Here is a 16387-nt window from a genome sequence, read left to right on the forward strand (position 1 = left end):
CGTTTGGTTTATGTTTTACACGCGTTTTAAATTTTACTGCCGAAATCGCTTTTTCTCGCCGAGATAAGCACGTTTTCTGAAATGCCGCTCTCCCGTCACTCTGGTTAAAGTGTTATGAAAAAAAAGGCTGTTGGGGGCTAGGGAGTATCGAGTTGATCATTATACATGAAGAAATAACCAATTTCATCGTTTGGTTTATGTTTTACACGCGTTTTAAATTTTATTGCCGGAATCGCTTTTTCTCGCCGAGATAAGCACGTTTTCTGAAATGCCGCTCTCCCGTCACTCTGGTTAAAGTGTTATGAAAAAAAAGGCTGTTGGGGGCTAGGGAGTATCGAGTTGATCATTATACATGAAGAAATAACCAATTTCATCGTTTGGTTTATGTTTTACACGCGTTTTAAATTTTATTGCCGAAATCGCTTTTTCTCGCCGAGATAAGCACGTTTTCTGAAATGCCGCTCTCCCGTCACTCTGGTTAAAGTGTTATGAAAAAAAAGGCTGTTGGGGGCTAGGGAGTATCGAGTTGATCATTATACATGAAGAAATAACCAATTTCATCGTTTGGTTTATGTTTTACACGCGTTTTAAATTTTATTGCCGAAATCGCTTTTTCTCGCCGAGATAAGCACGTTTTCTGAAATGCCGCTCTCCCGTCACTCTGGTTAAAGTGTTATGAAAAAAAAGGCTGTTGGGGGCTAGGGAGTATCGAGTTGATCATTATACATGAAGAAATAACCAATTTCATCAATTGGTTTATGTTTTACACGCGTTTTAAATTTTATTGCCGAAATTGCTTTTTCTCGCCGAGATAAGCACGTTTTCTGAAATGCCGCTCTCCCGTCACTCTGGTTAAAGTGTTATGAAAAAAAGGCTGTTGGGGGCTAGGGAGTATCGAGTTGATCATTATACATGAAGAAATAACCAATTTCATCGTTTGGTTTATGTTTTACACGCGTTTTAAATTTTATTGCCGAAATCGCTTTTTCTCGCCGAGATAAGCACGTTTTCTGAAATGCCGCTCTCCCGTCACTCTGGTTAAAGTGTTATGAAAAAAAAGGCTGTTGGGGGCTAGGGAGTATCGAGTTGATCATTATACATGAAGAAATAACCAATTTCATCGTTTGGTTTATGTTTTACACGCGTTTTAAATTTTATTGCCGAAATCGCTTTTTCTCGCCGAGATAAGCACGTTTTCTGAAATGCCGCTCTCCCGTCACTCTGGTTAAAGTGTTATAAAAAAAAAAAGGCTGTTGGGGGCTAGGGAGTATCGAGTTGATCATTATACATGAAGAAATAACCAATTTCATCGTTTGGTTTATGTTTTACACGCGTTTTAAATTTTATTGCCGAAATCGCTTTTTCTCGCCGAGATAAGCACGTTTTCTGAAATGCCGCTCTCCCGTCACTCTGGTTAAAGTGTTATGAAAAAAAAGGCCGTTGGGGGCTAGGGAGTATCGAGTTGATCATTATACATGAAGAAATAACCAATTTCATCGTTTGGTTTATGTTTTACACGCGTTTTAAATTTTATTGCCGAAATCGCTTTTTCTCGCCGAGATAAGCACGTTTTCTGAAATGCCGCTCTCCCGTCACTCTGGTTAAAGTGTTATGAAAAAAAAGGCTATTGGGGGCTAGGGAGTATCGAGTTGATCATTATACATGAAGAAATAACCAATTTCATCGTTTGGTTTATGTTTTACACGCGTTTTAAATTTTATTGCCGAAATCGCTTTTTCTCGCCGAGATAAGCACGTTTTCTGAAATGCCGCTCTCCCGTCACTCTGGTTAAAGTGTTATGAAAAAAAAGGCTGTTGGGGGCTAGGGAGTATCGAGTTGATCATTATACATGAAGAAATAACCAATTTCATCGTTTGGTTTATGTTTTACACGCGTTTTAAATTTTATTGCCGAAATCGCTTTTTCTCGCCGAGAAAAGCACGTTTTCTGAAATGCCGCTCTCCCGTCACTCTGGTTAAAGTTTTATGAAAAAAAAGGCTGTTGGGGGCTAGGGAGTATCGAGTTGATCATTATACATGAAGAAATAACCAATTTCATCGTTTGGTTTATGTTTTACACGCGTTTTAAATTTTATTGCCGAAATCGCTTTTTCTCGCCGAGATAAGCATGTTATCTGAAATGCCGCTCTCCCGTCACTCTGGTTAAAGTGTTGTGAAAAAAAGGCTGTTGGGGGCTAGGGAGTATCGAGTTGATCATTATACATGAAGAAATAACCAATTTCATCGTTTGGTTTATGTTTTACACGCGTTTTAAATTTTATTGCCGAAATCGCTTTTTCTCGCCGAGATAAGCACGTTTCTGAAATGCCGCTCTCCCGTCACTCTGGTTAAAGTGTTATGAAAAAAAAGGCTGTTGGGGGCTAGGGAGTATCGAGTTGATCATTATACATGAAGAAATAACCAATTTCATCGTTTGGTTTATGTTTTACACGCGTTTTAAATTTTATTGCCGAAATCGCTTTTTCTCGCCGAGATAAGCACGTTTTCTGAAATGCCGCTCTCCCGTCACTCTGGTTAAAGTGTTATGAAAAAAAAGGCTGTTGGGGGCTAGGGAGTATCGAGTTGATCATTATACATGAAGAAATAACCAATTTCATCGTTTGGTTTATGTTTTACACGCGTTTTAAATTTTATTGCCAAAATCGCTTTTTCTCGCCGAGATAAGCACGTTTTCTGAAATGCCGCTCTCCCGTCACTCTGGTTAAAGTGTTATGAAAAAAAAGGCTGTTGGGGGCTAGGGAGTATCGAGTTGATGATTATACATGAAGAAATAACCAATTTCATCGTTTGGTTTATGTTTTACACGCGTTTTAAATTTTATTGCCGAAATCGCTTTTTCTCGCCGAGATAAGCACGTTTTCTGAAATGCCGCTCTCCCGTCACTCTGGTTAAAGTGTTATGAAAAAAAAGGCTGTTGGGGGCTAGGGAGTATCGAGTTGATCTTTATACATGAAGAAATAACCAATTTCATCGTTTGGTTTATGTTTTACACGCGTTTTAAATTTTATTGCCGAAATCGCTTTTTCTCGCCGAGATAAGCACGTTTTCTGAAATGCCGCTCTTCCGTCACTCTGGTTAAAGTGTTATGAAAAAAAAGGCTGTTGGGGGCTAGGGAGTATCGAGTTGATCATTATACATGAAGAAATAACCAATTTCATCGTTTGGTTTATGTTTTACACGCGTTTTAAATTTTATTGCCGAAATCGCTTTTTCTCGCCGAGATAAGCACGTTTTCTGAAATGCCGCTCTCCCGTCACTCTGGTTAAAGTGTTATGAAAAAAAAGGCTGTTGGGGGCTAGGGAGTATCGAGTTGATCATTATACATGAAGAAATAACCAATTTCATCGTTTGGTTTATGTTTTACACGCGTTTTAAATTTTATTGCCGAAATCGCTTTTTCTCACCGAGATAAGCACGTTTTCTGAAATGCCGCTCTCCTGTCACTCTGGTTAAAGTGTTATAAAAAAAAAGGCTGTTGGGGGCTAGGGAGTATCGAGTTGATCATTATACATAAAGAAATAACCAATTTCATCGTTTGGTTTATGTTTTACACGCGTTTTAAATTTTATTGCCGAAATCGCTTTTTCTCGCCGAGATAAGCACGTTTTCTGAAATGCCGCTCTCCCGTCACTCTGGTTAAAGTGTTATGAAAAAAAAGGCTGTTGGGGGCTAGGGAGTATCGAGTTGATCATTATACATGAAGAAATAACCAATTTCATCGTTTGGTTTATGTTTTACACGCGTTTTAAATTTTATTGCCGAAATCGCTTTTTCTCGCCGAGATAAGCACGTTTTCTGAAATGCCGCTCTCCCGTCACTCTGGTTAAAGTGTTATGAAAAAAAAGGCTGTTGGGGGCTAGGGAGTATCGAGTTGATCATTATACATGAAGAAATAACCAATTTCATCGTTTGGTTTATGTTTTACACGCGTTTTAAATTTTATTGCCGAAATCGCTTTTTCTCGCCGAGATAAGCACGTTTTCTGAAATGCCGCTCTCCCGTCACTCTGGTTAAAGTGTTATGAAAAAAAAGGCTGTTGGGGGCTAGGGAGTATCGAGTTGATCATTATACATGAAGAAATAACCAATTTCATCGTTTGGTTTATGTTTTACACGCGTTTTAAATTTTATTGCCGAAATCGCTTTTTCTCGCCGAGATAAGCACGTTTTCTGAAATGCCGCTCTCCCGTCACTCTGGTTAAAGTGTTATGAAAAAAAAAGGCTGTTGGGGGCTAGGGAGTATCGAGTTGATCATTATACATGAAGAAATAACCAATTTCATCGTTTGGTTTATGTTTTACACGCGTTTTAAATTTTATTGCCGAAATCGCTTTTTCTCGCCGAGATAAGCACGTTTTCTGAAATGCCGCTCTCCCGTCACTCTGGTTAAAGTGTTATGAAAAGAAGGCTGTTGGGGGCTAGGGATTATCGAGTTGATCATTATACATGAAGAAATAACCAATTTCATCGTTTGGTTTATGTTTTACACGCGTTTTAAATTTTATTGCCGAAATCGCTTTTTCTCGCCGAGATAAGCACGTTTTCTGAAGTGCCGCTCTCCTGTCACTCTGGTTAAAGTGTTATAAAAAAAAAAAGGCTGTTGGGGGCTAGGGAGTATCGAGTTGATCATTATACATGAAGAAATAACCAATTTCATCGTTTGGTTTATGTTTTACACGCGTTTTAAATTTTATTGCCGAAATCGCTTTTTCTCGCCGAGATAAGCACGTTTTCTGAAATGCCGCTCTCCCGTCACTCTGGTTAAAGTGTTATGAAAAAAAAAGGCTGTTGGGGGCTAGGGAGTATCGAGTTGATCATTATTATTGAAGAAATAACCAATTTCATCGTTTGGTTTATGTTTTACACGCGTTTTAAATTTTATTGCCGAAATCGCTTTTTCTCGCCGAGATAAGCACGTTTTCTGAAATGCCGCTCTCCCGTCACTCTGGTTAAAGTGTTATGAAAAAAAAGGCTGTTGGGGGCTAGGGAGTATCGAGTTGATCATTATACATGAAGAAATAACCAATTTCATCGTTTGGTTTATGTTTTACACGCGTTTTAAATTTTATTGCCGAAATCGCTTTTTCTCGCCGAGATAAGCACGTTTTCTGAAATGCCGCTCTCCCGTCACTCTGGTTAAAGTGTTGTAAAAAAAAAAAGGCTGTTGGGGGCTAGGGAGTATCGAGTTGATCATTATACATGAAGAAATAACCAATTTCATCGTTTGGTTTATGTTTTACACGCGTTTTAAATTTTACTGCCGAAATCGCTTTTTCTCGCCGAGATAAGCACGTTTTCTGAAATGCCGCTCTCCCGTCACTCTGGTTAAAGTGTTATGAAAAAAAAGGCTGTTGGGGGCTAGGGAGTATTGAGTTGATCATTATACATGAAGAAATAACCAATTTCATCGTTTGCTTTATGTTTTACACGCGTTTTAAATTTTATTGCCGAAATCGCTTTTTCTCGCCGAGATAAGCACGTTTTCTGAAATGCCGCTCTCCCGTCACTCTGGTTAAAGTGTTATGAAAAAAAAGGCTGTTGGGGGCTAGGGAGTATCGAGTTGATCATTATACATGAAGAAATAACCAATTTCATCGTTTGGTTTATGTTTTACACGCGTTTTAAATTTTATTGCCGAAATCGCTTTTTCTCGCCGAGATAAGCACGTTTTCTGAAATGCCGCTCTCCCGTCACTCTGGTTAAAGTGTTATGAAAAAAAAGGCTGTTGGGGGCTAGGGAGTATCGAGTTGATCATTATACATGAAGAAATAACCAATTTCATCGTTTGGTTTATGTTTTACACGCGTTTTAAATTTCATTGCCGAAATCGCTTTTTCTCACCGAGATAAGCACGTTTTCTGAAATGCCGCTCTCCTGTCACTCTGGTTAAAGTGTTATAAAAAAAAAGGCTGTTGGGGGCTAGGGAGTATCGAGTTGATCATTATACATGAAGAAATAACCAATTTCATCGTTTGGTTTATGTTTTACACGCGTTTTAAATTTTATTGCCGAAATCGCTTTTTCTCGCCGAGATAAGCACGTTTTCTGAAATGCCGCTCTCCCGTCACTCTGGTTAAAGTGTTATGAAAAAAAAGGCTGTTGGGGGCTAGGGAGTATCGAGTTGATGATTATACATGAAGAAATAACCAATTTCATCGTTTGGTTTATGTTTTACACGCGTTTTAAATTTTATTGCCGAAATCGCTTTTTCTCGCCGAGATAAGCACGTTTTCTGAAATGCCGCTCTCCCGTCACTCTGGTTAAAGTGTTATGAAAAAAAAGGCTGTTGGGGGCTAGGGAGTATCGAGTTGATCATTATACATGAAGAAATAACCAATTTCATCGTTTGGTTTATGTTTTACACGCGTTTTAAATTTTATTGCCGAAATCGCTTTTTCTCGCCGAGATAAGCACGTTTTCTGAAATGCCGCTCTCCCGTCACTCTGGTTAAAGTGTTAAGAAAAAAAAGGCTGTTGGGGGCTAGGGAGTATCGAGTTGATCATTATACATGAAGAAATAACCAATTTCATCGTTTGGTTTATGTTTTACACGCGTTTTAAATTTTATTGCCGAAATCGCTTTTTCTCGCCGAGATAAGCACGTTTTCTGAAATGCCGCTCTCCCGTCACTCTGGTTAAAGTGTTATAAAAAAAAGGCTGTTGGGGGCTAGGGAGTATCGAGTTGATCATTATACATGAAGAAATAACCAATTTCATCGTTTGGTTTATGTTTTACACGCGTTTTAAATTTTATTGCCGAAATCGCTTTTTCTCGCCGAGATAAGCACGTTTTCTGAAATGCCGCTCTCCCGTCACTCTGGTTAAAGTGTTATGAAAAAAAAGGCTGTTGGGGGCTAGGGAGTATCGAGTTGATCATTATACATGAAGAAATAACCAATTTCATCGTTTGGTTTATGTTTTACACGCGTTTTAAATTTTATTGCCGAAATCGCTTTTTCTCGCCGAGATAAGCACGTTTTCTGAAATGCCGCTCTCCCGTCACTCTGGTTAAAGTGTTATGAAAAAAAAGGCTGTTGGGGGCTAGGGAGTATCGAGTTGATCATTATACATGAAGAAATAACCAATTTCATCGTTTGGTTTATGTTTTACACGCGTTTTAAATTTTATTGCCGAAATCGCTTTTTCTCGCCGAGATAAGCACGTTTTCTGAAATGCCGCTCCCGACACTCTGGTTAAAGTGTTATGAAAAAAAAGGCTGTTGGGGGCTAGGGAGTATCGAGTTGATCATTATACATGAAGAAATAACCAATTTCATCGTTTGGTTTATGTTTTACACGCGTTTTAAATTTTATTGCCGAAATCGCTTTTTCTCGCCGAGATAAGCACGTTTTCTGAAATGCCGCTCTCCCGTCACTCTGGTTAAAGTGTTATGAAAAAAAAGGCTGTTGGGGGCTAGGGAGTATCGAGTTGATCATTATACATGAAGAAATAACCAATTTCATCGTTTGGTTTATGTTTTACACGCGTTTTAAATTTTATTGCCGAAATCGCTTTTTCTCGCCGAGATAAGCACGTTTTCTGAAATGCCGCTCTCCCGTCACTCTGGTTAAAGTGTTATGAAAAAAAGGCTGTTGGGGGCTAGGGAGTATCGAGTTGATCATTATACATGAAGAAATAACCAATTTCATCGTTTGGTTTATGTTTTACACGCGTTTTAAATTTTATTGCCGAAATCGCTTTTTCTCGCCGAGATAAGCACGTTTTCTGAAATGCCGCTCTCCCGTCACTCTGGTTAAAGTGTTTTGTAAAAAAAGGCTGTTGGGGGCTAGGGAGTATCGAGTTGATCATTATACATGAAGAAATAACCAATTTCATCGTTTGGTTTATGTTTTACACGCGTTTTAAATTTTATTGCCGAAATCGCTTTTTCTCGCCGAGATAAGCACGTTTTCTGAAATGCCGCTCTCCCGTCACTCTGGTTAAAGTGTTATGAAAAAAAAGGCTGTTGGGGGCTAGGGAGTATCGAGTTGATCATTATACATGAAGAAATAACCAATTTCATCGTTTGGTTTATGTTTTACACGCGTTTTAAATTTTATTGCCGAAATCGCTTTTTCTCGCCGAGATAAGCACGTTTTCTGAAATGCCGCTCTCCCGTCACTCTGGTTAAAGTGTTGTAAAAAAAAAAAGGCTGTTGGGGGCTAGGGAGTATCGAGTTTATCATTATACATGAAGAAATAACCAATTTCATCGTTTGGTTTATGTTTTACACGCGTTTTAAATTTTATTGCCGAAATCGCTTTTTCTCGCCGAGATAAGCACGTTTTCTGAAATGCCGCTCTCCCGTCACTCTGGTTAAAGTGTTATGAAAAAAAAGGCTGTTGGGGGCTAGGGAGTATCGAGTTGATCATTATACATGAAGAAATAACCAATTTCATCGTTTGGTTTATGTTTTACACGCGTTTTAAATTTTATTGCCGAAATCGCTTTTTCTCGCCGAGATAAGCACGTTTTCTGAAATGCCGCTCTCCCGTCACTCTGGTTAAAGTGTTATGAAAAAAAGGTTGTTGGGGGCTAGGGAGTATCGAGTTGATCATTATACATGAAGAAATAACCAATTTCATCGTTTGGTTTATGTTTTACACGCGTTTTAAATTTTATTGCCGAAATCGCTTTTTCTCGCCGAGATAAGCACGTTTTCTGAAATGCCGCTCTCCCGTCACTCTGGTTAAAGTGTTATGAAAAAAAAGGCTGTTGGGGGCTAGGGAGTATCGAGTTGATCATTATACATGAAGAAATAACCAATTTCATCGTTTGGTTTATGTTTTACACGCGTTTTAAATTTTATTGCCGAAATCGCTTTTTCTCGCCGAGATAAGCACGTTTTCTGAAATGCCGCTCTCCCGTCACTCTGGTTAAAGTGTTATGAAAAAAAAGGCTGTTGGGGGCTAGGGAGTATCGAGTTGATCATTATACATGAAGAAATAACCAATTTCATCGTTTGGTTTATGTTTTACACGCGTTTTAAATTTTATTGCCGAAATCGCTTTTTCTCGCCGAGATAAGCACGTTTTCTGAAATGCCGCTCTCCCGTCACTCTGGTTAAAGTGTTATGAAAAAAAAAAAGGCTGTTGGGGGCTAGGGAGTATCGAGTTGATCATTATACATGAAGAAATAACCAATTTCATCGTTTGGTTTATGTTTTACACGCGTTTTAAATTTTATTGCCGAAATCGCTTTTTCTCGCCGAGATAAGCACGTTTTCTGAAATGCCGCTCTCCCGTCACTCTGGTTAAAGTGTTATGTAAAAAAAGGCTGTTGGGGGCTAGGGAGTATCGAGTTGATCATTATACATGAAGAAATAACCAATTTCATCGTTTGGTTTATGTTTTACACGCATTTTAAATTTTATTGCCGAAATCGCTTTTTCTCGCCGAGATAAGCACGTTTTCTGAAATGCCGCTCTCCCGTCACTCTGGTTAAAGTGTTATGAAAAAAAAGGCTGTTGGGGGCTAGGGAGTATCGAGTTGATCATTATACATGAAGAAATAACCAATTTCATCGTTTGGTTTATGTTTTACACGCGTTTTAAATTTTATTGCCGAAATCGCTTTTTCTCGCCGAGATAAGCACGTTTTCTGAAATGCCGCTCTCCCGTCACTCTGGTTAAAGTGTTATGAAAAAAAAGGCTGTTGGGGGCTAGGGAGTATCGAGTTGATCATTATACATGAAGAAATAACCAATTTCATCGTTTGGTTTATGTTTTACACGCGTTTTAAATTTTATTGCCGAAATCGCTTTTTCTCGCCGAGATAAGCACGTTTTCTGAAATGCCGCTCTCCCGTCACTCTGGTTAAAGTGTTATGAAAAAAAAGGCTGTTGGGGGCTAGGGAGTATCGAGTTGATCATTATACATGAAGAAATAACCAATTTCATCGTTTGGTTTATGTTTTACACGCGTTTTAAATTTTATTGCCGAAATCGCTTTTTCTCGCCGAGATAAGCACGTTTTCTGAAATGCCGCTCTCCCGTCACTCTGGTTAAAGTGTTATGAAAAAAAAGGCTGTTGGGGGCTAGGGAGTATCGAGTTGATCATTATACATGAAGAAATAACCAATTTCATCAATTGGTTTATGTTTTACACGCGTTTTAAATTTTATTGCCGAAATTGCTTTTTCTCGCCGAGATAAGCACGTTTTCTGAAATGCCGCTCTCCCGTCACTCTGGTTAAAGTGTTATGAAAAAAAGGCTGTTGGGGGCTAGGGAGTATCGAGTTGATCATTATACATGAAGAAATAACCAATTTCATCGTTTGGTTTATGTTTTACACGCGTTTTAAATTTTATTGCCGAAATCGCTTTTTCTCGCCGAGATAAGCACGTTTTCTGAAATGCCGCTCTCCCGTCACTCTGGTTAAAGTGTTATGAAAAAAAAGGCTGTTGGGGGCTAGGGAGTATCGAGTTGATCATTATACATGAAGAAATAACCAATTTCATCGTTTGGTTTATGTTTTACACGCGTTTTAAATTTTATTGCCGAAATCGCTTTTTCTCGCCGAGATAAGCACGTTTTCTGAAATGCCGCTCTCCCGTCACTCTGGTTAAAGTGTTATGAAAAAAAAGGCTGTTGGGGGCTAGGGAGTATCGAGTTGATCATTATACATGAAGAAATAACCAATTGCATCGTTTGGTTTATGTTTTACACGCGTTTTAAATTTTATTGCCGAAATCGCTTTTTCTCGCCGAGATAAGCACGTTTTCTGAAATGCCGCTCTCCCGTCACTCTGGTTAAAGTATTATGAAAAAAAAGGCTGTTGGGGGCTAGGGAGTATCGAGTTGATCATTATACATGAAGAAATAACCAATTTCATCGTTTGGTTTATGTTTTACACGAGTTTTAAATTTTATTGCCGAAATCGCTTTTTCTCGCCGAGATAAGCACGTTTTCTGAAATGCCGCTCTCCCGTCACTCTGGTTAAAGTGTTATGAAAAAAAAGGCTGTTGGGGGCTAGGGAGTATCGAGTTGATCATTATACATGAAGAAATAACCAATTTCATCGTTTGGTTTATGTTTTACACGCGTTTTAAATTTTATTGCCGAAATCGCTTTTTCTCGCCGAGATAAGCACGTTTTCTGAAATGCCGCTCTCCCGTCACTCTGGTTAAAGTGTTATGAAAAAAAAGGCTGTTGGGGGCTAGGGAGTATCGAGTTGATCATTATACATGAAGAAATAACCAATTTCATCGTTTGGTTTATGTTTTACACGCGTTTTAAATTTTATTGCCGAAATCGCTTTTTCTCGCCGAGATAAGCACGTTTTCTGAAATGCCGCTCTCCCGTCACTCTGGTTAAAGTGTTATGAAAAAAAAGGCTGTTGGGGGCTAGGGAGTATCGAGTTGATCATTATACATGAAGAAATAACCAATTTCATCGTTTGGTTTATGTTTTACACGCGTTTTAAATTTTATTGCCGAAATCGCTTTTTCTCGCCGAGATAAGCATGTTTTCTGAAATGCCGCTCTCCCGTCACTCTGGTTAAAGTGTTGTGAAAAAAAAGGCTGTTGGGGGCTAGGGAGTATCGAGTTGATCATTATACATGAAGAAATAACCAATTTCATCGTTTGGTTTATGTTTTACACGCGTTTTAAATTTTATTGCCGAAATCGCTTTTTCTCGCCGAGATAAGCACGTTTCTGAAATGCCGCTCTCCCGTCACTCTGGTTAAAGTGTTATGAAAAAAAAGGCTGTTGGGGGCTAGGGAGTATCGAGTTGATCATTATACATGAAGAAATAACCAATTTCATCGTTTGGTTTATGTTTTACACGCGTTTTAAATTTTATTGCCGAAATCGCTTTTTCTCGCCGAGATAAGCACGTTTTCTGAAATGCCGCTCTCCCGTCACTCTGGTTAAAGTGTTATGAAAAAAAGGCTGTTGGGGGCTAGGGAGTATCGAGTTGATCATTATACATGAAGAAATAACCAATTTCATCGTTTGGTTTATGTTTTACACGCGTTTTAAATTTTATTGCCGAAATCGCTTTTTCTCGCCGAGATAAGCACGTTTTCTGAAATGCCGCTCTCCCGTCACTCTGGTTAAAGTGTCATAAAAAAAAAAAGGCTGTTGGGGGCTAGGGAGTATCGAGTTGATCATTATACATGAAGAAATAACCAATTTCATCGTTTGGTTTATGTTTTACACGCGTTTTAAATTGTATTGCCGAAATCGCTTTTTTCTCGCCGAGATAAGCACGTTTTCTGAAATGCCGCTCTCCCGTCACTCTGGTTAAAGTGTTATGAAAAAAAAAGCTGTTGGGGGCTAGGGAGTATCGAGTTGATCATTATACATGAAGAAATAACCAATTTCATCGTTTGGTTTATGTTTTACACGCGTTTTAAATTTTATTGCCAAAATCGCTTTTTCTCGCCGAGATAAGCACGTTTTCTGAAATGCCGCTCTCCCGTCACTCTGGTTAAAGTGTTATGAAAAAAAAGGCTGTTGGGGGCTAGGGAGTATCGAGTTGATGATTATACATGAAGAAATAACCAATTTCATCGTTTGGTTTATGTTTTACACGCGTTTTAAATTTTATTGCCGAAATCGCTTTTTCTCGCCGAGATAAGCACGTTTTCTGAAATGCCGCTCTCCCGTCACTCTGGTTAAAGTGTTATGAAAAAAAAGGCTGTTGGGGGCTAGGGAGTATCGAGTTGATCATTATACATGAAGAAATAACCAATTTCATCGTTTGGTTTATGTTTTACACGCGTTTTAAATTTTATTGCCGAAATCGCTTTTTCTCGCCGAGATAAGCACGTTTTCTGAAATGCCGCTTTCCCGTCACTCTGGTTAAAGTGTTATGAAAAAAAAGGCTGTTGGGGGCTAGGGAGTATCGAGTTGATCATTATACATGAAGAAATAACCAATTTCATCGTTTGGTTTATGTTTTACACGCGTTTTAAATTTTATTGCCGAAATCGCTTTTTCTCGCCGAGATAAGCACGTTTTCTGAAATGCCGCTCTCCCGTCACTCTGGTTAAAGTGTTATGAAAAAAAAGGCTGTTGGGGGCTAGGGAGTATCGAGTTGATCATTATACATGAAGAAATAACCAATTTCATCGTTTGGTTTATGTTTTACACGCGTTTTAAATTTTATTGCCGAAATCGCTTTTTCTCGCCGAGATAAGCACGTTTTCTGAAATGCCGCTCTCCCGTCACTCTGGTTAAAGTGTTATGAAAAAAAAGGCTGTTGGGGGCTAGGGAGTATCGAGTTGATCATTATACATGAAGAAATAACCAATTTCATCGTTTGGTTTATGTTTTACACGCGTTTTAAATTTTATTGCCGAAATCGCTTTTTCTCGCCGAGATAAGCACGTTTTCTGAAATGCCGCTCTCCCGTCACTCTGGTTAAAGTGTTATGAAAAAAAAGGCTGTTGGGGGCTAGGGAGTATCGAGTTGATCATTATACATGAAGAAATAACCAATTTCATCGTTTGGTTTATGTTTTACACGCGTTTTAAATTTTATTGCCGAAATCGCTTTTTCTCGCCGAGATAAGCACGTTTTCTGAAATGCCGCTCTCCCGTCACTCTGGTTAAAGTGTTATGAAAAAAAGGCTGTTGGGGGCTAGGGAGTATCGAGTTGATCATTATACATGAAGAAATAACCAATTTCATCGTTTGGTTTATGTTTTACACGCGTTTTAAATTTTATTGCCGAAATCGCTTTTTCTCGCCGAGATAAGCACGTTTTCTGAAATGCCGCTCTCCCGTCACTCTGGTTAAAGTGTTATGTAAAAAAAGGCTGTTGGGGGCTAGGGAGTATCGAGTTGATCATTATACATGAAGAAATAACCAATTTCATCGTTTGGTTTATGTTTTACACGCGTTTTAAATTTTATTGCCGAAATCGCTTTTTCTCGCCGAGATAAGCACGTTTTCTGAAAATGCCGCTCTCCCGTCACTCTGGTTAAAGTGTTATGAAAAAAAAGGCTGTTGGGGGCTAGGGAGTATCGAGTTGATCATTATACATGAAGAAATAACCAATTTCATCGTTTGGTTTATGTTTTACACGCGTTTTAAATTTTATTGCCGAAATCGCTTTTTCTCGCCGAGATAAGCACGTTTTCTGAAATGCCGCTCTCCGTCACTCTGGTTAAAGTGTTATGAAAAAAAAAGGCTGTTGGGGGCTAGGGAGTATCGAGTTGATCATTATACATGAAAAAATAACCAATTTCATCGTTTGGTTTATGTTTTACACGCGTTTTAAATTTTATTGCCGAAATCGCTTTTTCTCGCCGAGATAAGCACGTTTTCTGAAATGCCGCTCTCCCGTCACTCTGGTTAAAGTGTTATGAAAAAAAAGGCTGTTGGGGGCTAGGGAGTATCGAGTTGATCATTATACATGAAGAAATAACAAATTTCATCGTTTGGTTTATGTTTTACACGCGTTTTAAATTTTATTGCCGAAATCGCTTTTTCTCGCCGAGATAAGCACGTTTTCTGAAATGCCGCTCTCCCGTCACTCTGGTTAAAGTGTTTTGAAAAAAAAGGCTGTTGGGGGCTAGGGAGTATCGAGTTGATCATTATACATGAAGAAATAACCAATTTCATCGTTTGGTTTATGTTTTACACGCGTTTTAAATTTTATTGCCGAAATCGCTTTTTCTCGCCGAGATAAGCACGTTTTCTGAAATGCCGCTCTCCCGTCACTCTGGTTAAAGTGTTGTAAAAAAAAAAGGCTGTTGGGGGCTAGGGAGTATCGAGTTGATCATTATACATGAAGAAATAACCAATTTCATCGTTGGTTTATGTTTTACACGCGTTTTAAATTTTATTGCCGAAATCGCTTTTTCTCGCCGAGATAAGCACGTTTTCTGAAATGCCGCTCTCCCGTCACTCTGGTTAAAGTGTTATGAAAAAAAAGGCTGTTTGGGGGCTAGGGAGTATCGAGTTGATCATTATACATGAAGAAATAACCAATTTCATCGTTTGGTTTATGTTTTACACGCGTTTTAAATTTTATTGCCAAAATCGCTTTTTCTCGCCGAGATAAGCACGTTTTCTGAAATGCCGCTCTCCCGTCACTCTGGTTAAAGTTTTATGAAAAAAAAAAAGGCTGTTGGGGGCTAGGGAGTATCGAGTTGATCATTATACATGAAGAAATAACCAATTTCATCGTTTGGTTTATGTTTTACACGCGTTTTAAATTTTATTGCCGAAATCGCTTTTTCTCGCCGAGATAAGCACGTTTTCTGAAATGCCGCTCTCCGTCACTCTGGTTAAAGTGTTATGAAAAAAAAGGCTGTTGGGGCTAGGGAGTATCGAGTTGATCATTATACATGAAGAAATAACCAATTTCATCGTTTGGTTTATGTTTTACACGCGTTTTAAATTTTATTGCCGAAATCGCTTTTTCTCGCCGAGATAAGCACGTTTTCTGAAATGCCGCTCTCCCGTCACTCTGGTTAAAGTGTTATGAAAAAAAAGGCTGTTGGGGGCTAGGGAGTATCGAGTTGATCATTATACATGAAGAAATAACCAATTTCATCGTTTGGTTTATGTTTTACACGCGTTTTAAATTTTATTGCCGAAATCGCTTTTTCTCGCCGAGATAAGCACGTTTTCTGAAATGCCGCTCTCCCGTCACTCTGGTTAAAGTGTTATGAAAAAAAAGGCTGTTGGGGGCTAGGGAGTATCGAGTTGATCATTATACATGAAGAAATAACCAATTTCATAGTTTGGTTTATGTTTTACACGCGTTTTAAATTTTATTGCCGAAATCGCTTTTTCTCGCCGAGATAAGCACGTTTTCTGAAATGCCGCTCTCCCGTCACTCTGGTTAAAGTGTTATGAAAAAAAGGCTGTTGGGGGCTAGGGAGTATCGAGTTGATCATTATACATGAAGAAATAACCAATTTCATCGTTTGGTTTATGTTTTACACGCGTTTTAAAATTTATTGCCGAAATCGCTTTTTCTCGCCGAGATAAGCACGTTTTCTGAAATGCCGCTCTCCCGTCACTCTGGTTAAAGTGTTATGAAAAAAAAGGCTGTTGGGGGCTAGGGAGTATCGAGTTGATCATTATACATGAAGAAATAACCAATTTCATCGTTTGGTTTATGTTTTACACGCGTTTTAAATTTTATTGCCGAAATCGCTTTTTCTCGCCGAGATAAGCACGTTTTCTGAAATGCCGCTCTCCCGTCACTCTGGTTAAAGTGTTATGAAAAAAAAGGCTGTTGGGGGCTAGGGAGTATCGAGTTGATCATTATACATGAAGAAATAACCAATTTCATCGTTTGGTTTATGTTTTACACGCGTTTTAAATTTATTGCCGAAATCGCTTTTTCTCGCCGAGATAAGCACGTTTTCTGAAATGCCGCTCTCCCGTCACTCTGGTTAAAGTGTT

The sequence above is a fragment of the Syngnathus leptorhynchus genome, unplaced genomic scaffold, assembly GCF_054491065.1.
Source record: "Syngnathus leptorhynchus isolate UIUO unplaced genomic scaffold, UIUO_Slep HiC_scaffold_71, whole genome shotgun sequence".
Taxonomy (NCBI): Eukaryota; Metazoa; Chordata; class Actinopteri; order Syngnathiformes; family Syngnathidae; genus Syngnathus; species Syngnathus leptorhynchus.